The following is a 20574-nucleotide window of genomic DNA, read 5'->3' on the forward strand; positions in this document are numbered from 1 at the left end:
CTTTTGTTTTTGAGAAGCTTTTATTGTGGCCAGCCTAAGGCACACCTGTGCAATACCCAAGCTGTCTGATCAGCATCTTCATATGCCACACCTGTGAGGTGGATTGATTATCTCAAAGGAGAAGTGCTCACTAACACAAATTTTGACAGATTTGTGAACAATATGAGAGAAATAGGCCTTTTTTTGTTTAGAAAGTCTTACATGTTTGGCAAACACAAAAGTGTTGCGTTTATAAGTTTGTATAGTGTAAATTAAAATAAGGAGGAATTCATTGGATTTTATTTTAAAGATGTGTAACGTGGGCCCGCACAGAATTGTGGGTAATATTTTTTTTACTATCTGCGTACACAGAAGCGTAGCTAGCTATTGAAGTGACAGCAACTAGGAAAATAAGTTTACAGGACATGGAGTACAAACACAAAAGTGGGTTTCAGAAGCGAAAAATTGAAAGAAGCAGCCGAGCGAGAAAAAAAGCAAAGCTACCAAAAATTTTCCTTAAAAATATATGTGTGGGCAAGAAGAGCCGGAGGGGACACCTGCTGCTTGCACCTGTATCGCGCACCGCGGTGACGACGACGACGATGACGTTACGTTACGTGCCACCGGACACATTCAAACTTCCACAGCCTGAAACACTGTGAGATGCAACAGATGGAATATTTTGAGGTTCGCAACTCCTGTCATTCCGCGGGTGTTTAACAGACAGCATCTGCAGTGTGAAAACAGCGCGACTAACCAAGATATTTTTCGTGGACACCAACTGCATCGCTGCACGCTTTGGGTTGGCTGATGCAGCCATGGTTGACTGTGGCCTCTCCAAAACGATCTTTTTCCAAACTAAAACTTATCACATCTTAACTGAGGAGCTCACCGACACAGACCCGTTAATCTGGACAAGTCTGCCACACTGTCAATCGAGAGGGCCCTGCCTGCCACCTGGATTTGAAGGGTTTAATAAACGACTTTGCACATCATAAAGCTCAGGAGAGCGCGCCTATAATGTGAGTAAAACTTATTTATTAATTATTTGACACTAAGCACCATGCAGTGCATGTCAGTGTGGTGCACAGTCATTGATTATGATCTTGTTTCACGTGTGTCATTGTGCGCTGTCACCAGGGATCACCTGTTCTTACATGTGAAGGTGCGCTGTAAGGGTACTTTATTTTATTTAACCCATCCCTCAGTGGAGCAGTGGGCAGCCTTTGTGCAGCGCCTGGGGATCAACTCCAGATCTGTGTCAGACTGGAGAACCTAACATGTTATTGATCACCGGTTAGGCTATGTTTTAATCTCTTATGGTGCTCCAACATCGATTTGGTCAGGTAGGCTAGTCTCACTGTCTTGCTATTATGACTTATCATCTTTGTTTGGTTTGGTCGACTGTGCAGTGCATTTCGCTGTGGCTGGTCGCTTTCATGCTTTCATTCCTCTAATTTGATACTGTCATTATGCTATTTTGATGGTGATGGGAGGGCCCGCTATGACCATCTTGCATTGGGGCCCCAAGCCAACTTGTTACACCCCTGCTGATTTTGGATTTCTTTTGCTGATAAGTGATTGACAGCAGCTTGTAACGCACATGCTTTATACAGCTTTTTAATTTTCTTATTGTACTTGTCTTTATTTAATTTAAATAGGTCTCTTTGTGTTTTCCAATTGCTTCAGTTTCTCGGCCTCCAGAACTCTTGACAGCTACAAATGTTAAGTGTATGAATGCGACCTGAAAGAGTCTAAAATTTAAGGTGAAAGTCTATTTGAAATGACATCAAGCCACTAGAGGCTCAAACAAGTGTTTCTCAGCATTGGTTATCACCCAACAAGACATCACTTTACTCTTAGTCAGCTGCGGTTGTCACCTCAATGTAGCATAAGCATCTGAATAATGATGTATAATTGATCCAATATACCACTCTTGTTTTTCTAAGAGATGGTGATTTCTGTGGCAATGAAAATCTGGATTGCCACAGAAACCAAATGAAGTGCCTCTTGCAGACTCACACTAAGGTAGCAGTTGAAGCTTTTAAGCCATTTTGCTATTAGTTTGTAAGTGCCATTAATAGACTCTCCTGAGATTTGCTCCTGATTCAGCTAAAAACAAACACAAACAAGCTCCCTTTTCTGGAAATATGTGATAACACGTTGCCGTGTCATTGCCGGACAAGGCCGGATGGCTCCCTCATGGCTGCACTCTGCAGGCTTTTCAGGATGTGTCGACTTGAAAGAGTTTTAATGCCCAAACAATGACGAGCACTAAACACAGTCCCCTGTATCATTATGCTGCAGCTCTGCAAATACCACGCAGCTGTCTAATGGCGTCTTGGCAATGGCAACACTTCAGCCAGACTGAGGATGTATGGGTGCCGGGCAAGCACCATTTACCATGCTCTCACATATAAAACTATGGCTGCCACTCTTCCCCCTGTGTACGGACACTTTCCTGTTTCATCTAGCATAGAGGAGCGTTGCTGCTGGTAATTCATGCAGCACGTCTGGGAGAACAAATGTTCTCATTCAGTAGCACCCACGGGGAGCTTTGTTCTAACACTGGTAGTTTCAGATCAGAGGAGGCTGTAGTTGGGGAGATGGACACCAGGTGGCAGTCCAAGTCTTCTCTCTTCAGCCCCCCCCCACCCTCCTACATCCCAAACGATGATGTAATCCTTTTCAGACCATTATATCACATGGCACAAACAGGCTCTTTGCTCCTCTCCATGTGGATACACTTTGATTTCCAGTGATTGCCGATACCATTGTTGTAGTTTATCTCCCGCTCCTACGTGGTTATCTCGTATTCATAAGAAACCTCACAGTGTCTCTTTAATGAAATCAAAGTCAGAGCTGATTCTGCAGCGCGGCGCTGTGACGAGCTCTCCCATCTGGCCACATATCCACCGACGCTGCTCTCTCATGGATTTTAAATATGGCTCTGACCTTAACAGTAATAAAAGCAATTCTCACAGCACTAATCCTCTCCTCCGGTCTCACTAGCTCTTAACCTTTTCTGCCACCGAATAAGTGAACTGTAAAGATGTGAATATGCAACCCCCCCTCACTCCCCCCCCCCGTAAAGATGTGCGCCTAATAATATTGGCTCAGCGGCAGACAGATTACGGCAGGAGGAGAGCATCTGCTGGAGGGAGAAACAATATGACAGCTTCCTCCCCAGGGAGCAGTGGCTGTAAAAGACAATCAGGAAGAGGCAGAGGGATGGAAACAACCAGGCTTTCTTGAAGAAACATGTAAGCATCATAACCACAAGTCCCGCGGGAGAGTGTAGAGAGTGATGGGAGGGATTTTTTCCTTCCAAAGGATTGTCAGTCTGTGTACTCATTTAACATGTATGCTACTTATTTAACTCACACTGCCAATGGAACAATATTGTTTTAGTCACTGCTAATTTGATATGAAAGAGTCCAGAGGAGGAAGACAAAGTGTAGACAACAGAAAAAAGGAAAATATCAAAGTGGAACTCCAAGATTAAATTAAACTACTTAGCTTTGGACTTTCATTTAAAATTTAAAATCTAACCAGACCAAACTCATGAGAGGGGCTTGTATGAATACTGCTGAATTCCTTTTAATGTTGTTTCCCTTGACAAACTGCAGCAGACATTTTTATAGAAAAGGGTGGGGGTGTTGGTGGGGTGGGACTGTTTAGCTGCTTCAATAGAGGTCAAAGGTCAGAAGTGAAAAGAAGTTCCTCTTTCTACAGCTTGGTGTGGTGGGAGGACTGTATGAGGCTCTAAAAAGGGCATAACGCCAGCTGGTAATGGAGCATGTCATGTCAGAGCTGAAGCTAATGCACTTCACGCGCTTTTTACTGCTATTGTATATGTGCACAGTGATAATGTGTAAGTGTCTGTATGAATGCGTGTTTGTCACTCAGAGAGCAAAATCCAGAGAAAATGTGCTGAAAAGATTGTTTGTTTATCAAAATGATTAAATTGAGCACACTAAAAACTGCAGATGCAATTTCATCTGAGGCTGTAGAACTGTACATGCTCGATTTGTAGTTTTTTGAGGAGGTCTTGTGGTTTTCACTTCCATCTGAAGTAAAGGAAATCGTCTCGACCTCATACTGCAGAATGACAGATAAAAGCTGTCTGAAGACAGACTGACACCAACTTCCACTTTTTATTTGACCTCACTTGAAGTATGAGGATGTTACACCATGAGATTGACGCCATTCTCACTTCTCTTGCCTACTTCCTGCTCGTTGAAGATTTGACTAGAAACCTTCCAGCGCTATAGCTGTGTGTGTGTGTGTGTGTGTGTGTAATAATTTATTTTCTCCACTTTTACACTCCCTGTCTTCAGTGGATGGCAAATATGAAACAAACATACTGCCTTATTTAATAGCAGAGCATAGCTGGTTATTACAAATCTAATCAGGAATGGGTTAAACCTGGGTTCTAAACACTCTGCTTGGCTGTCACTAAACCCCTCTCTTGAACAGCAATTGCCCAAATATAATTTATCAGTCATAAAGGCTAGGCAAGCCTGTCAACATTTGGACTTCTACCATAGACTGTAGGGGTATGGGGAAAATAATTGATTTTCAGATGCGTCGCGGACAAATGTCAATCGATTATCTAGAGGTTAATTTATAATGGTAATGTTGACGGAATGAAAAAGCCAGAACTCGGAAATACGGAAGTACAGTTCTGGACTTTCTATGGTGTGTACACACAAAGGAGATGTGTGGTTCTCCCTGTTCGGCGCGGACAGTCAGTTGTTGATTGAATAACTGCTGCTACTAAACTTTCACATGATCAGTAAAATCAATGCGTAACTAATTAATGATTTTCACCGGCACACTGTGCAGCACGGTAGCGCTAAGCTAGCGTCCTCTCCTCATACTTGTGTATGTGACAGGCGGCAGAAGGTGACGGTGAAAGCGAGCGGAGCAGAGGAAAACACGTGCGCTAGGTTTCAGTCTGGCTGTAAATGTAAGAAGAAGATACTTTAATGTCACATACATGTTGCGAAATTCACTCTCTGCATTTAACCCATCCCTCAAAGTAGCAGTGGGCAGCCGCTGTGCAGCGCCTGGGGACCAACTCCAGATGTTTCAGTGTCTGGTCAAATGGCACTGACTGGAGAACCTAACATGTTTTTGATGGTGGGGGAAACCTGAGCACCCGGAGGAAACCCACGCAGACACGGGGAGAACATGCAAACTTCAAAGGCCGGGTTTGAACCCGCGACCTTCTTGCTGTGAGGCCACAGCGCTATCAACTGGACCACTGTTCCGCCTAGCGCAGGCTCAGTGCAGGTCACAGTGTGTCCGTTAATTAGAGTCTGTCTGTCTTTTTCCAACTGCTGGGAAAGTTAAGGCAGTTAGCGCTAGCTAACATCTCCTCTTCAGACTGCGGTCTGGAAGCTGAGCAGGAAGTTTTTTTGTCTGTTTGTTCATTCATCCACATATCGAGTACTCAAATTAACAAAATGCCGATTCTCGAGGCACATGGTGCTCAATACAAGATTACAATAATCAACTTACAAGACACAAACATGTAACTACACTAGATGAGACAAAAAAAGGAACAGATATATTAAGGTGGAGTGAACGTGGTTTGGCTGGAGCGTTGTAAAGTGCGTAGTTCAACCCCCATCTGACTCTATACTAATAACAGCAGCATCAGAAGTAAAAATGGCAGGCAATGCTATGTATTGTTAGCTACATTTACATTAAGTAACATTAAATATCTGCATTTCATTACTACCTACTTGTTAGGATTGATACAAATAATTTGCTTGAAAAGTACCAAGTAGTCAAACATCTTTATCCTATTCGTTTTACAATCGCATCGTAGCCCTCCTAATCGTAACAAGGTGCATAGAAATTCCCTCCCTTGAAGTGATCGATCCTGATATATTGAATCAAATCCTTGACCTGATAATCGTAATCAAATCGTCAGACCAGTGAAGATGCACACCCCTAATAGACTGTATAGAAGAAGTGGACATAGTCACTTTGACGTCACCCATTGGTTTGTAGACTTCCGTTTTGAAGTCTCTAGTTTGGCAGTTTTTCCTGCCGCCATGTTGTTTTTTTGCATTGGATGTGACCATATGTGGACTAGACCGTGGCGCCAGTAAGCTTGGATAGCAAGGTGCATCTGTAATTCACGTGAACTGTGATTTTAATCAGGATACTAGTTTTGGTTAGCTAAAAACAGGCTCAAAACAAAACGTACTTACTGAAAGAAATGACCAGCCGTACTCCTAATAAGCTTTTTCAATGGTCCTAGTTAAATGTACACAGTGCAGTGGATCTGAATCACTCAAACCTTGATTGACAGGTCGCCCCACCCGTCGTCTATTTTCCTCTAAATGGGACCATAATGAATTTCATGCTGTATTGAAGAAGACTTGAAACTAACAACCATCAACTCACTAGAAAAGTGTTCACTAAAGTAATAAATCATGTGAGAAGTAGTCTCATTTTACCATTATTTATAATGGAACCGGACTGTGCAACCAGGGCAGTCGGTCCCTGCTGGCCGTTAGAAAGAATGCAGGTTTAAGTAATCTGCGTTGGCTTCAGTCGTGAGAGCCGGAGGTTGCCACTTGCCAGTGCATGGGCCTGTGGTAAGAGCAGTACTTGGCATTTAGAGTTTGGAGGGTTGTCTTTTTTTTTTCTAGCCTTAACTAAACCAAAAAACAGAAGAGCGAAAGTGTAAGGAGTGGTTTGACCAGGGTGTTTATCTGCTTTAACGTAAGGATCAATCATTAGCATCCAGTGTTGCTTCCAAGGCCGAAGGGCAGACTACATTAACTTGGGGGTTACAGATTACGTTAATGTGTGATGTGATCCTGGATCCTATCAGAGATTAGGGGCTCTGTCCTGTAAGGCGTACAGTTTTCCATTTGAAGATATACATTCAATAATCACATTTCAATTTATAATGTCAGTTATTTCCACTGAAAATCAAGTGTTATTTTATTCAACAAATTATGAAGCATTTCAAATTGGTGGCATTTTACAGCTTTGAAGAAGTCCTCAAATTTTAAGCTGCCAAGTATTTTTAACTATAATTTGCAGAATCTTAATATATTAAATCACAATGTGCTTGAAGTGTAAAAAACCTCCCTCTTTATATCTGTGTCTGTGTATCAATGGCTTTCCCTCTCTGTGGGACTCACCACCCACAAAGGTTAATGAGCTTAAACACAGCTCAGAGTGAGCTCATTAAACAGACCACAGAGACTGGCGAGGGGAGAGGAGAGGGAGGCAGCTGAGGAGGGAATAGGAATCAGTGTGAAGGTGGATTGTTGCTGCTGCTGTGGGCAGCTGGGAAGATGTCACTGTGTTGGCGGAAGTGATCTACAATCCATGACGAGAATCATCTGCCTAACACAAGACATCATTTGAAGAGGATTCATTCACAAGTAGGCAGGTTGGACCATCACAAATGCAGAGAGTGACTCAGAATGGCTGGATGCCAGCCTACATTTCTCCTCCGACGCATCTGGCATCCTGTCATTGGAGCAGAAGTTGATGCACGAAGTGGAAGAGGAAGGAGTAGAGACTTTTTTTCACCTATGTTAACACTTACTTTCAAATACTATCGAGTTGAAACTTGTAATTAATGGGACAAAAACATGGTTCGCTGGATTGCACTAAACAGTTCTCAGAGATTTTACAGGGTTTTAATATAAGAAAGGGAAGGTAGTTAATCAGTTGGCATGTATAAGTTGAGGAGGATTATCTTGTGCTCATGAATCAGGCCTTGATATTTGTTATCCATATACTTCTCAGGTCTTTTAATGGAGATATTTGTGCACAGACAGACATTTACTATTATTGGAAATTTAGTGTCTATTCTGCCTGTTTTTTTGATTGTATCAAGCATGTTTGTGCTGTAAGACGAGACCGAATTCACATAAACAAAAACATGAACACAATTTTAACTCTCAAAAGATGTTATGTTAGAGGTTAATATTCACACCTGAGACTTGTGGTTGACCTTAATTTTGTATTAAAGATGTGACTTAGACTTGACTTGCACAGAAGACCTTAGCTGCTCTAAGAAATGCTGTGAATGGATGGGGATATAAAAACAATGTGATGAGTCTAAAGAGAATTACCATCTCCATCTGCAGCTCTCTTGCATTTACAGAGCTTTCAGCGTATGGTTTAGCTGTCTGGACCACACCTGTAATTTTTTGGGTCACTGTATCTACACTACCTGCTCAGTAACAAACGGCAGACAGAGTTAGCAACTAGCTGGTGAACAGAGTGGAGCATTTAGCAGTTAAAGAATCAGACATCTCCCTCAGGAGTTGGTAGAGACCAAAAACAGAGCTAAAAGAGAGTGAACTGGAGGACTTGGATTGAAGACAACTCCAAATTGATGGTAAGGTTTGTCTGTAACTGCTCGATGTGTAAATGCATATTGTAAGCAAGTTATAAGCAACTGTTTGCTAACAAATTTACTATATCAACTTTGATAATAGGTGCATTCGAGATGACTGCAGCTGACTTTTGCAGAGTTGATAGTCAAACGTGAGCGGCAGGCAAGTGCAGGGTATAAAAACACCAAGTCGGGCACATTTTAACTGCATGAGTTTACTGTGAGCTGAGATTAATGACTGATCTCGTGGCATTTGCAAAGAAAAATGTCGCGAGACCAGGCAAAAGAGTGGTTCTAGCTTTGTGCAGCCGGACAAAAGCAACTGCGGCCGCCGGACTTGCCTGCTCCCGTGAGGTTTTAATGTCATGTGACACGGTGGTGTTTTGCAGCGCCGGTGAAATTCTAACAATTGTAACAATTTCTAACCAGCATGCCTTATGTTAAGTCCAGTATTTACCACATTAAATCAGCGCAGCGCCGCATGAAGTCAAATGCACCTATTGTTGTGTTCACAACCTGTTTCCTCTGCCCCCAAGTGACAAAAAAAAATTGTTATTGCAGGTTTAAAATAATAACATACTATTTCTTTCACAGACCTGAATGCACACATTTTTTATTCACAGCACTGCAACATTCTTCTGTTTCTCAGCCATTATAATCGAGGTTCCCTTGAGCAAGATAACTGCAGCTGCTGGAGATACAAGTGTACTGTGCATCTCCCAGGTGTTTTTGTGGAAAGCTGTATGGATCGGAGCCAAGGATTAGCTGAAAAGAGTAGGTATCATCAGCTGATTCTCTTTGGCTAAATCAAGGCCCCCAAAATGCCAATTAGCCTGGTTACCCCGGTGAGCTATTAATAAGGAATACACACTAATCCCTATGATTGACCTACATGTGCAGCACCATTCTTGTCCTGCAAGTACACAGAGATAAATATGTTTGTAGAGACAGATTTGTTGAGCTACCAAGCATTGACAAAAAGGGCTCGCTCATTAGGCATGTGCTTTTCAATGTCATGCTGAGCTGCAAATGAGATATTCTCTCTGCCTGATACTTTGACAGGATGAAGTTAATTAATAGGATCATTGCTGCTCTAATTTGAATTCATTGATAGAGTGATTCAAACTGAAGGAGTTCAAAGTGGTAGTCTAAAATGCTGGAGAAAGTGTGCACAGAAGACCTAATTCAATAGTGAATTATATTTTTGATTTGGTTTTATGGGATAGTTGATTTTAATTTTTTTTATAGTTTGTGTCACATAATGGACTAAATGTTGTTCAAGGGATGTGTATACATATATTAAATGAGTATTTGTACGTACCTTCTACAGCATTTCTCACCCTGACTAGAACAAAACTCATGGGGGAAACAAATGCACACACCAAGTGGGTGAAATCGCAGTGCTGCAGGTGAAGGATGTTGGAGCCGGCGGGTGGCCGTCTGCCAGGGATCAAAAGGTCGTAGTGTTCAACTAGTACTAGTAAGAGAGAGAACCTGTGATGGGATGGCAGCTGGGGGGGCCTTGCTGACACAACGATAAAAGAAATAAAACACAAATGGCATGTGTCAAGCACTTTCCACTTATCTGAATGTTCACTGTGGTGAAGAGCTTCCTCACTGTGGGTTTTCCGTAGACAAAACACACTTCTATTATGGCCTCGCAGAGACAAAAAAACCCAACTTAATCATAGAGCGCAAACAAAATGTCACGTTCATCCTCTTCAATTTCTTTTAGTTTAATAGGAAAATACCTGGATCAGCTTAAACAGATTTTCATCATTAACTGAAGCTTGTCTACTACACACACTTGGCTAAAGTATAGAGAGTGTTTACACTGCAAGTTGAATTTTTATTATCTGATTTTACACCTGACTTCACTAGTTTTTAAAATTCAAAATGAATGCAAAATGAATAGGACCGATGTTGGCTTTTAACTGGGTATCTGGGGTGGCGATGGGACAGTGGAAAAGACACATGCCTTTGAGAGATACGGGTTCAATTCCCCACTGTGACACATTCACCACTTGACTCCAGAGCCATGGAACCTCTGACATATATAGCAATTGTAAGTCGCTTTGGATAAAATTGTCAAGTAAATGTAATGTAATATCTTCTATGAAACAGTGTGATACAGGTTGTTTGTCCAAAGAAGGTTAAATTCAAGGGCAACTTGCCCTTGAATTTAACCTTCGTTGGATAACTATGACCTGGATGACTGAGAATCTTCATAGACACAGGTTGTTTGCTTTTATATGCTGTATTATTGATTACTGCTGCAAGGATTGTTTATGGGATGCGCTGAGACTGAATTCTTATGCCTTATTTGATGCTGTTGCTAGTCGAGATGCTTTTACACCTTCCAAAAAAAAAATGTATGGATGGAAAATATGTTTTAGAATTTTTGATAAAAAAAACAATATTGTTTTTTGGCACAAACGATAAGCTGTCTCTAACTTTACCACTAAACACACACTGCATCTGTCCTCGAAAACAGTACAGGGAGAACAGGACCAGGACCTCACACTGTCGAAAGCACAGTTTCCATGAACATCAGCCTACACTATCTGATGAGTTGTTTTGTTTTTTTTGAAACTTGCAGAAATGAAAGTTATCATAGATCAAACACTGAACTGATGGTGCAGCCCACAGCACAATGTTCCTGAGACAATCCCGCCCATTAAACTTTTGCTACTCTTCCTTTCTTTTATGATCCTCCTGTCTGTGCAACAGTTCAAGCAGGTACAACATCAAAGATGGAGCTGAGATGACAATCAAAAATGGCCAGGTGGAAAACCTTTGGAAAGTTGAGTGAAACTCTTGTGGGGGAAAAACAACAAAACCTTACATATGTATTAGTGATCACCCTAACATGAGCACAAAGAGCTTTTCATGACTTCATATTCCAGGCACGCTCCAGTGGGTGGAAAACAAGCCGGAATCCAACCAGGGTGCAATCAATACTGGAGCTTTTATATGTTGGTGGGTTTTTGTAGGGTAGAAATCTCTTTATGGATTCATCATCTGTTGCGGCAAAGAAGGGTCTCCTGTTGGTCTCGTGTTCACCTTGTGACCACAGTTGGACAAAGACAAAGAGTAATTGACAAAGAAAAGGAGGAGGAGGAGGAGGAAGAAGAACAAGACGGCGGTGCTATGATTGAACTAAAAGCTGCAGCACTCCCCAGCTGCAACACAAACATCAGCACTTATTCTGGGTTCAACTCCTAGGTGGTCCGATGAGAGCCATATTTCAAGTCTCCTCTGACAGACTTACGATCTCACCAGCGGAGGTATTTCACTCACAGACTGATGCTGGATGTTGAGTTTGCAATAGAGGGAGCTGTTAACAACCATCGACATAAGGACCACAGACTCAAGGAATCGCTCCCTGGAAAGGCGCACTTAGCTCAACTTGCCCATTTTTCAAGAGCAGACTGAATCTTGTCATCTATAAATTTCCCCATAAAGGGGGTAGGGGTGTGTGGGTGTGGGTGTGTGCACGCTTTAGCCTTTGCAGCTACTACGCAAAACATGTCTTCAACATTCATGGAATATATATTCATAGGTCTGTTTTACTCTCATACATAACACAATACAGATCCTCAGGCCTTCCATTAATTAAGACCTGCTGAACACACATTTACACACACGGTGGCATGTTTTGTAAACTGCCAGGAGAGCTCTACCAGCGTTACATGTATAGTCCAAAGAAACTGTATGCTTTTGTTGCTGTTGGCACCATTAAAGCTACAGCAAGAGAAGAGTTCAAAGTTCTCTAGTCTCCGGGGATGAAAGAGACTGTCATGAAAGGACCAAGGGGACCTCATCCATAATGAATGCTGGGAGGAGGTGAATCACCAATGCAAGAAGGGTTCCATCTACAAGCATAACTCTAGCAAATTTCAGCTTTGGCCATATTTTACCATCATTTTCCATAATACATTTGATTGATTCTGGCCAAAATCTGCGTTGCTGTAATCCAGCGTGACACGGTGTGCAGCTTTTCAATACAGTTGGATTAGGGCTGCTATTGGCTAGATTTTAATACTCTGCTGTCTATAGTGTATACATGCATGTCATTATATCATGGCCATACTTCTTTCAATTTGCCATGAAATTTACGGAGCAGATACTCACAGGAAATGTAATTATACCCTACTGAGTGACTCAAAATGTCTTCTGTGAAAATAGCATTGTTTCTGCTATCATGTTTCCTGCAGTTTATTGTGTTGGCTGGTTGCCTCGCCTATAATAAAGACGGCCTTTACTAACATAAAAAAAGGTTCTACTTCACACAAAACACATTTAATCACAAGACAAGATGTATTAGGATCTGGCTGACAATAAAAAACTTTGACATCCTTTTCAGACCTGGAATACGTAACATTAGTGTCACATCATCAAGCTGTTAAAGTGATGGTTTGTCATTCAGATAAAGGTGTCTTTTACATGAATGTCCCTTACAGCTGTATTCACACGTGACAGGACATTTAAAGAAAGAGCCACAATACTTGTGTGATATTTGACACCTGAGAGAAAGTGAGAACGAATTTTATAATAAAGTTTTAAAATGTTGGTAGAAGGCATGAAACTATATAAAAATTTCACATCACGATTTATAGTGACCAAAATGTTATCAGTATAATCACGGTATTGTTAAAATGTGCTGATACACACTGAAAGCATTTCAACAAGTTTTATATTGAAAATTACAAATAAAATTAACATTTTGTTTGCATAAACATAAAATAATACCAGCTAATACCAGCTAATAATTTATGTAAAATATGAAAACCATCTAAGTGTGCATTATCATTAAAGATTTTATATTATTTTAAATATTATGGTGATATAAACAGTCTTCTACTGTTTGAACACTTTTACAACTAATTTGACATCTGCTGGATTTTAAATGAATAAGATATATTGGTGTGAGACTAAACTGCGTAACGTATTATCATGTGCAGTGGACGAATAGAGTCTGCGGACACATAACGTTACAGCAGCAGAACAAGTGTGGCGTTTTTACAAGAGCAGCTAACACTGAGAGCTTCAGTTTACAAGCTGTGTTAGCAAGTCAGACAGACAAACTAAAGCTAAAGATTAACTCATACTGCGTTCGCTGTAAGGTCATTTTCTTCAATCAGGTTTCCCTCAGCTCTTTTATAAAAATTAAAATGCAACCAGACTTCAGACATGCTGATAAATCTCCATAGCGACCCGTTGTCATTCACCCAAACTCGCTTTGCATACTGTGCACGTGTGCCTGACTCTGGGAGACTGTCATTTTATCATGTGTACAGTAATAATAACTGTTGGGAATGTTACCATGGTTTATCATTAAACCCATGGTTTGAATTGGGGGGGTCTTGGCATTTCTTTCACTTAAAATGAGCTATCTGATGTTAGCTAGCTGAGAGCCCACCCTGTCATTTTATTATCACTATGTCATTTCAAATTTTATTTAATTGTCAGCTAACACTGGTGCTTAGGCATGAACAGTGAAATTGGGGATTAGTTATTGTAGAGATACATTTTTACATCAATATATAGTTTATTTCATTTTAAGTCTTTTGTGAGTCCTTTCACAATAAACATGGCATTTGTTACAACTCTGGAATTCCCAGAAATTCCCAATTCCCCAACGACAGTGTCTGACTACTGCTTTATTGGACGCAGATTACATCATTCACAGTCAACATGAGCAACAGGAAAGGAGATATTTGCAAAAAAAAAAAAGAGTAAGTTGAACTTTAAACTTGATGGGAATGATAAGAATTAGATATGATAATGCAGACTGTATTTTATGATAGTGTCTTTGGTTCTGGCTCAGCATTGTGTGGGTCTGTTTTGAGCGGTCATCATGGTCGGCTGTTGTGTGTCTGACTTGCTGGTAGTTTGCTCTAGAATACAAAAGTTGTTGTGTGGTTTGGGGCACCTGTGAACTGGTGTAATGAATTTGATATATCATTATCTACAGACTGATGACATTAGTTAAATAAGCAAGGATATTGTAAGCTTTGTAAGATTTTAGTTCACTGAAGCACGTGCCTGCGCTGTACTGGGTTTCCTCTTTTGACCTGGGGAAAAAAAGTTGACCCCCCCGGTTGTCACTGTATAATTCGCACCCTGATTAAACCGTTAATTGTTTAAACCCTAGTTGAAAGACCAGTTCTCTGGCTGTATCACTGGTAGATTTTAAAACATATTTTGCCATTGAAGCTTTAATTCATGACCATCGTGAATATGAATCCACTGATCCACATTTTTTATCAATCTCATACACACTGACTGTACGAGGGTCTCCTAGTTGCAAGAGGGAAAACTGTTTTTATAGACTGATCTAATATGAGAAGAATCTCTTCAACTAACTAAAAGTGTCTCCTTCATAGCAGTTTATTAAACAGATTTTGTTTTTCTTTGTGCCACAAAGTTACAAGATGTGTTTATTTTCTCTCTCTCTGAGTGAATGGCGGAATGACAGGAGCGTGAAGTTGCAGAGTGTGGTGCAGTGAGTGAATAACATCTCTACATGTTCATTTTCTCTTTTCTGTGTTTCATATAGTTCCTGATAAAAGTATCTGCTAGTTGTTCGGGTGTTTTTTTTGGCTTCGCAGTGTTTTGCTGCGGGCCTAGTTGTGGAAGGTGGTGCGGAGTTTGAGAAGCTGACACGCCGTCATGCTATCAAACTGGTGCCGGCAGTACAGTGTTCTGTAGAGGAGGCCGGTTTAGCGGTTGGAGAGGTGGTGGGCTGCGGTGGCGTGAAGTCTGCCCTCCCACATGAATGGAGCCATTGGTCCACTGATGTTGCTGGAGAAGCGGTGTCGGGGGTTCAGGCCCCAGCTCCCGCGGGGGAGCCATTGGCTCCGGAGACAGAACCTACCGGGGCTGTACACCACGCTGGCCGGGCTCCCGAGGAGGGGGACCCCCCCTGTATGCTCTGGCAGTGATAGTCAGCAGGCTGACAGCGTTACAGAGACAGGGTCAAACAAAGATCAAGATAAACTGACTGAGTGTCCCAACAGTTTGGAAAACACTGATAATCAAGAAAATGATGTGCGTGATAATCTGTCAGTGTGTGAGGACTTTGGTGAAAATGAAGAGATGTATGATGATGACATGTCAACTGTCACAAAAAAGGAAACATTCAGAACAGGTCCATAGCAATGCAAAAGCCATCAAAATAACTACAGGCACAAAAGCTGGGACATTTTTAGAGGAGCCAGAGAGTGATTTCTCCCTGACCCAGCAGGACCAGCAGGATCGGTACTCCCCTGCTGATATCAGGACATTCCTGCAGAAAACTAAAGGTGCCAGGCTTGTGAAAGTGGAAGACCACTTTTCGGATCTGAAACTATTTGTTGAGTCAGCTAAGTCTCTGACAAAAATATCAGGAAACTTTGAAGATGATGTACTAACAGACCAGGAAATCTATCGTTTAAAGAAACTGGTACTCAGAGTAAAAGCACAAATAGCTGATAATGTTTAAACAAAAAAACGTGTTTCTCTCTTTTCTTTTTTTCTCTCGTTCTCTTCTTTTTCTCCATGTGTGATTTCAACATAGGCACTTTGAACCTAAATGGAGCTAGGGATGATGTTAAAAGAACTGCTTTTTTTAAGCTGATGGAACTGAAGAAAATAGATGTGATGTTGATTCAGGAAACACACAGTAGTACAGATAATGAAAGTGTCTGGAGGAGAGGGTGTGATGGGGAAGTCATTCTGAGCCATAAGTCCAGCTGTACTGGAGGAGTGGGAATTGTGTTTTCCAAGAGCTTTGTACCTTCTTCCTATAAAGTAGAGGAAATTATTGAGGGTTGTTTATTGAAGGTTGAAGCTCATTTTGAAAATGTTAACCTTGTGTTTGTTAATGTTTATGCACCAACCAGTGGAGCAGACAGGTTAGCGGTGCTAAATGTTCTGTGTGACACCATCCAGAACTGTAATAGTGATGAGTATTTGTTTTTAGGAGGGGATTTTAATTGTACTGAAAATCCAAAGCTTGACAGGAATCATCAAGAACCTCATCTTGCTTCATCACGCAGGTTCAGGCAGCTGACTGAAGCACATGAGTTGTCTGATGTGTGGAGGATTTTTTATAAAAGTCACAGACCGTATACCTGGAGTCACTGTAAAGACAATGTGTTATCTCTGGCCAGGCTGGATCGCTTGTACTCTTTTAAACACCATGTGAACATTTTTAAAAGCTGTCACATTCGCCCAGTGGGCTTCTCAGATCACTTTCTTGTTGTTTGCTCTGTTTTTATAAAGAACGTCCGTCTAAAAAGCTCTTATTGGCATTTTAACACGGCCCTGCTTCATGAAAAGGCTTTTAGAGCAGCCTTTGAATATTTCTGGGTTAACCACAGAATTTGTAAATCCAATTTCACATGTGTTCAAGAGTGGTGGGATTTTGGTAAATCTCAGATTAAACAGTTGTGTCAACAGTTCTCTTGTAATGTCACTAGAGATGTAACCAGATCTATGAGGGACCTGGAGGCTCAGGTGGTGGAACTGCAGGGTTTGGTAGATTCTACAGGAGATCCAGGGCTTTTAGACTCCCTTAAATCTAAAAAGTCGGCTCTGTCCAACCTGCTGGGCACTGCAGCACAGGGAGCTCTGGTCAGATCATGCTTCCTCAACGTCACACAGATGGACGCCCCCTCTCAGTTCTTTTTTGCAGAGGAAAAATGGACAACATGGAGAAAAATTGTTCACTCTCTGCGATCTGACAGTGGCTCTGCAATCTCAGAGTCTTCTGAGATTAGGAAACTTGCAGCCAGCTATTATTAAGATCTGTTTACGTGTGAACTGACAGAAAATGCAGGTTTGTGGAACAGCTTCTTCACTGGTCTTCCTCAGGTGGATGCTGAGGCCAATGTAAAGTTGGAAGCTCGCTATTCCCTCAATGAACTGTACACTGCTCTGATGAGTTTACAGGGTGGAAGAGCTCCTGGCCTAGACGGTCTCTCTGTTGATTTTTACAAGTCCTTTTGGTTGGTGTTAGGTGAAGACTTGTTGGACTGCAGGAGGGCGGTCATCACTTTGCTGCCCAAGAAGGGAGACCTGCAAGAGCTGAAGAACTGGAGACCAGTTTCCCTGCTCTGCACAGACTATAAAATACTGTCCAAGGTCCTGGCCACCAGACTTCGAGAGGTGATGGCTGCTGTTATCTGTACTGATCAGACATACTGTGTGCCCGGCAGGCTCATAAGTGACAATGACACTTTAATTCGTGATGTTTTGGAGGTCTCCAGCTCATTGGCTGTAGACACTGGTCTGATTTCCATAGATCAGGAAAAGGCTTTTGAACACCAGTATCTATGGCAAACTCTAGCTGCCTTTGGTTTCAGCCCAGGCTTTATAGCCAAGATCCAGGTTCTGTATAGTGACATTGCAAGTGTTCTAAAAATTAATGGGGGTCTGAGTGCTACTTTCAATATTCAGAGGGGGGGTCAGACAAGGCTGCCCTCTGTCTGGCATGCTCTAATCTCTAAAGAAACGATCTGAGGTGGTGTCTGTTTTCCAAACTGTGATGTCTCTTTCAAACTGTCGGCGTATGCTGATGATGTCATTGTGCTGGTTAACACACAGAAAGACATTGATATGTTAGTGAATTCTGTAAATCTGTTTGGCTGCATATCCTCTGCTAAAGTAAACTGGGGGAAGAGTGAGCCTGTCATGGTGGGGGAAAGGCTGAGGGATCGGCTCAGGTTACCTGGAGGTTTGGTGTGGAAAATAGGAGGACTGAAATATCTGGGAGTTTTTCTGGGCACTGAAATGTTTGTGCAGAAAAACTGGGACAACGTCTAGGAAAAGGTTAAAGGTCGGCTCATGAAATGGAAATGGCTCTTACCTAAAATGGCCTACAGAGGTCGCACTCTTGTGATCAATAATCTGGTCTCTTCTGCTCTGTGGCACCGGTTGGCTTGCATTGATCCCCCAGCTTCTCTTCTCTTCTTTGGGGGACGCCTCAGGAAAGACTCTCTATAAACTGATGGTGAAAACTTTGAATCACAGAACACTGAGTGGATGTAGTGACACCCCATGGAGGGTTTTTCTGGACTTAGATCCTGACTTTAAACCAGCTTGGAGGTCTTTGTACAAATCTCCATTAGCAAAGAAACATGCAGACCTGCAGTGGAGAATCCTTCATGGCAGTGTAGCGGTAAACTCTTTCGTCTCTCTTATTAACGCTGATGTAGAAGAAAAATGTCCCTTCTGCAGTGAGAGAGAGACGGTGTTTCACTGCTTCTCAGAGTGCATTCGTCTGACAGATTTGTTTGTGCTGTTGGAAAACATTTTCCATAGATGTGGAGAAGTTTTTACGAAGCAGATTTTTATTTGTGGTTTTAGATACACTCGTCGGCAGAAGAACAAATGTCAGCTATTGAACTTTGTTTTAGGGCAGGCAAAGATGGCGGTGTATATGACCCGGAGACGGAAGGTAAGTGTTGATGTGGTTCTTGTTTTTGAGAAAATGGTTAAGTCCAGACTGCTGTTAGACTTCTGTTTTTACAGAGCTGCGCATGACCTGGATACATTTGAGGTGGTTTGGGGTTGTGGGGGGGCGCTCTGCTCTGTGACAGAGGGTCAATTAAGTTTTGAGATGTGCTGATCGAAATTTTTGCTACACATGTAAATGCAAAGGTATCTAGTAATGTAATATAGTATGTTTTTTTTGTACAGTGCATATAGTAAATAAATGTCGGTGTTAAAAATCTAAATCAAATCTCTCTCTCTCTCTCTCTCTCTCTCTCTCTCTCTCTCTCTCTCTCTCTCTCTCTCTCTCTCTCTCTCTCTCTCTCTCTCTCTCTCTCTCTCTCTCTCTCTCTCTCTCTCTCTCTCTCTCTCTCTCTCTCTCTCTCTCTCTCTCTCTCTCTCTCTCTCTCTCTCTCTCTCAGTCTGCATGTTTCATCTTCATTTAAAGTTGGACTCATTGTAATCTCAAAAGATCTGTGTTGGTTGCACCAGCAACTCTGGTCAAAACTTCCTGTGGAATGCACCTTGCACAACACAGTGTGTTTTCTAAATGTCACCTGAATGTTCAATCATAGCCTATACAGCTACACAACTGATTACACAACTGAACATAAAGACGATTTCCCACCAGACACAACCAACATCAAAATAATAGTTGTGAAATGATGAAATTAAAACAGAATCAATCAGTGTTTCAAACAGGGGTGCATGGGATGCTCTTGCCCACATTCAGATTTTGGCTCACTAAAAGAGTATATATAGTGTGCCCTTCAGAAAAATTAAGAGGAAGTGCAAGAACCACAAGTAGTATTTGGAACCAGTAACATGTTAGGGTTGATATAGTCAACATTTATTAAAAGTGAGCGAGGTTGAAGGGTTTGGTCTGCCTGCAGCTTGAAACCTATCTTCTAATCCAGTGTTTCCACTTACAACGTCAAGGCCTCTGCCAGCCAGACGCTCCAAGCAGAGGAGTTGAGGTGCATTTGCTACCCCCGTTATTTAGCCGCAATTCCCCCAAAAGGTTATTATTAGCCGCATGAGGGATGATTATGAAAATATGTTATTGTAGGGCAGGAAAGCCCTTAGGTCCTGTCAGTCAGTAGCAGGCTTGATGCTGTGCTGGCTGGAGCGCTGCTCTGGGCCCACAGCTGTGTCTTCTCTGTTGGCAGGGTGTGTGTGCACCATTGGTCCCAAATGTTCTATATGTATTTGACTGCACCTGTAATTTTTTTGTCGCTGTGTTTATTTCTTTAAAGTAGGCTTAAATAAATTGTTAATGTGTGTGTGCGCGCATGTTTTCTGGTGTGTGTGTGTATTCATAGTACGTGTGAGTGTGTCAACAGTTTCCCTTGACCATGCTTGTGTTCAGATTACTCTGAATTGCATAAATGTGAGAGAGTGTTCATGCGTTAGTTTCTGCACGGCTACATGCATACACTTTGCTTGTCCATGGGAATACTGTATTGTAGGAATGTGTCTGAGCTCTAATTTTGGTGCGGGGTTATTTCAGAGAGAGGACCCAGCTGATTGGCTGCTTCTGTGCTGACATCATGGTGGGCTCTGAGGAGCAACAAGCTTGCCAGGATTTGTCTGTGACTCACGCTCAGTCTACAATCTGTAATGTGCCAGTTTACAGCACACAGTCAACAAACACTGGGCTTACATTATGTGGCACAATGAAGGAACACATGGAGGAGGCTACAAAGGGCATGTGTGCCCATCTGCACGTTTAA

At 41.9% G+C, this 20574-nt stretch overlaps 1 protein-coding gene across 10 annotated transcripts in view; it reads left to right on the top strand.

Moving 5' to 3' along the window:
• The first annotated feature begins 590 nt into the window (after positions 1-590).
• The window catches only part of fbrsl1 (fibrosin-like 1), a 376696-nt gene continuing 356712 nt past the window's right edge, over positions 591-20574 (top strand). For 3 of the 10 annotated variants that reach the window (XM_038704679.1, XM_038704680.1, XM_038704682.1), the window contains exon 1: positions 598-1001. The gene's annotated coding sequence lies outside the window, so the exon portion shown is untranslated. Of the gene's footprint in view, positions 1002-20574 lie in introns of all 10 variants that reach the window. The other 7 variants (XM_038704683.1, XM_038704684.1, XM_038704689.1 and 4 more) reach the window with 5 other exon arrangements.

This window comes from Micropterus salmoides, unplaced genomic scaffold, assembly GCF_014851395.1.
Source record: "Micropterus salmoides isolate LMB-PRFRI ecotype aquatic unplaced genomic scaffold, ASM1485139v1 Ms_hic_scaffold_7, whole genome shotgun sequence".
Classification (NCBI taxonomy): domain Eukaryota; kingdom Metazoa; phylum Chordata; class Actinopteri; order Centrarchiformes; family Centrarchidae; genus Micropterus; species Micropterus salmoides.